The sequence below is a fragment of the Salvia splendens genome, chromosome 1 (assembly GCF_004379255.2).
Source record: "Salvia splendens isolate huo1 chromosome 1, SspV2, whole genome shotgun sequence".
NCBI classification, from domain to species: Eukaryota; Viridiplantae; Streptophyta; class Magnoliopsida; order Lamiales; family Lamiaceae; genus Salvia; species Salvia splendens.
In genome coordinates, this window is record NC_056032.1 from 43,363,806 (window position 1) to 43,366,359 (window position 2,554).

Here is a 2,554-nt window from a genome sequence, read left to right on the forward strand (position 1 = left end):
CAATTTTTTCCCCAAAATTCACATTTTCATCTATAAATACATCCACTCCCACACCAAAACCACACTACACAATTCTCATCTAAATTCTCTCATCTTCTCTTATCAATTCTCAATCTTTCACTCTTACTTACAAAAAAAAAAGTCCGACTCCGGCGATCACCCCTCCGACTCCAGCGGTTGGAACCACGAATGGTTCGACTCACAGCCATTTCCTAGTCCGGAAATGCAATTTTCGGCCCCTCCTCAAACCCAAGGTTCTCAAGTTCTGGGTGGCTACCGGCCTTACCCGGTGGACAACCAAGATGCCCCCAATGGGAGATACGGGTGGGCACCCGAACCCAGATCGGGAGGGAGCGGCGGCTTTCAAACTCCTCTTCTTCCTACTCCTACTCCTCGTGGTGTCCGCACCCCGTACACTCCGGCGGAGATGAATCAATTATTCAAAGTCTATATGATTATCTCCGAAGATCCGGAGATAGGCAAGAACCAAAGCGGGGATAGGTTTTGGTGGCGCGTCTCTCGCCGATACAATGAAAACCGCCCGGCTAGAACCATCGAGCGCAATGAGAGTATGGTGCGCAATGCCATATTCAGAGCCAACGAAGAAATCCAAAAGTTCCAGGGGTATTACCTCCAGGAAGAGCGGTCGGCGGGGAGCGGTAGGAGCGAGCTCGACATTATCAGTGCCGCCTTGGCGACCTACCAATCCATAAATTACAAACCGTTCAAGTACCTCAGCGTTTGGTAGGAGGTGCATGTGCATCCGAAGTATAGGGGAGGCGTATCATCCTCCTCCAGCTCCTCCAGCAAACGGTCGAGGTAGGTATCCCTATCCGACGCCGGTGAGGATGAGGTGGCTAGCCAGCTCGCCGGAGCTAATTTGGGTGGCCCCGACGCCGGCCCGAGCAGTTCCCAACGCCGGCCGCAAGGAAGGAAGAAGGCGACGACCAACCGCCGTCGCGCCGCGACTCCATCCACCCCCGCTCCCGCTCCCTTTGTGCCACCTCAACCCCCCACCAACTCGTTGTGGACCCTTTTGACCCAACTCAATTTGGCCGATATGTCAAATATGACCCCCGAGCAACTTGATTCACATTTGGCAATGATACGAGGTCTCCAAAGAACATTGGGGATAGGGCCAGAGGAATAGTCTTCCACGAGGGTATTTTTTAGCCTTTAATTATGTATTTTTTATTTTTTAAGATTGTAATTATGTAATTTTAAATTTTTAGTATTTCAATTATGTAAATTTTAATTTTTAGTATTTTAATTATGTAATTTTTAATTTTTTTGTAATTTGGAATAGTATTCCGGATATTTTTAATGCATTTTAATATTGTGGAAATGTTTTTATTTAGATTGAATAATAGAATGGTGGGACCCTTGAGCATGTCCTTGCGGAAGAGCATAGATGTGGGTGTTGTGCTCTTACCTAAGAGCAGAGAGTAAAAAAGTAATAAAAGTGAGTCCGAACCCATATCCGTGCTCTTGCCAAAGTGAGTCCGAGCCCATATCCATACTCTTTGGCAAGAGCACGGATGGGAATGCTCTACGCAGTCAAAGAACCTGCACATGATGATAGGCACGTGACCTTTGCTTTGTCAGAAATTGTCAGTTTTTGGATGAAAATTGGGACTATATATGAATGTTAATAATCACCTAATACAAAAATCTGGACCCAACAATCGTAAAATACTCTAATTCATTGAAGATGGTGGTATGAGAATTTATGCTAATTTTATTTTATATGTGAAAGGGAGAGACTAAACTAAGAGAAAGAGGAATAAAGTAAGGAGAAAAATATTTCTAATTTTATTAATAAGTCATTTTAATTAGGATAAATTAAAAAAGAAAGTGAGTCATTTTCAATAGGAACGGACGGAGTACCATATTTTGCGTGTGGCGTTTAATGCATAATACTCGCATACCTTCCCATGTCATATATGACTCACTTTGTTAAAAAAAAATTAAATTTCCAATTTTTTCAGTTGGATACACTTTGTGCATTATAATCTTTGTTGAAAAAAAATTAAATTTCCCAACTTCTTCAATTGGATACACTTTGTGCATTATAATCTTATTATGGGTGTAATCTAATAACATCTACCTTAATGGGATAACTTTGATAATTAATCAACATTTTAAAATTAAAAATGTCAATATCATGAGTCCATGATATAAATATATCAACATAAATTTAGATTGACATTTATACTTAAATGTCAATATAAAGACAAAGTATGTCAATCTAAATCTATGTTGACGTACTCATATCACTATATTGGCATTATAGTATAATGTGTTATTAGTATCAATGTCACCAAAATAGTAAGAGTTGGATTAATTACCATTTCAATTAGGTCTCTAAATTCCGGTACCTGACCCGAAATTTCAAAAATATCATACTCAATATCCGATCCGTATGCGAATTCGGGTACCCTAATACCCGATGCGGGTACCCGAACTCGACTAATTGGGTACCTTTAAACCCAAAATTAATATATTTCAAATTTATTCTATTTATATAAATTATATTGTGATGAGAATAGAAGTT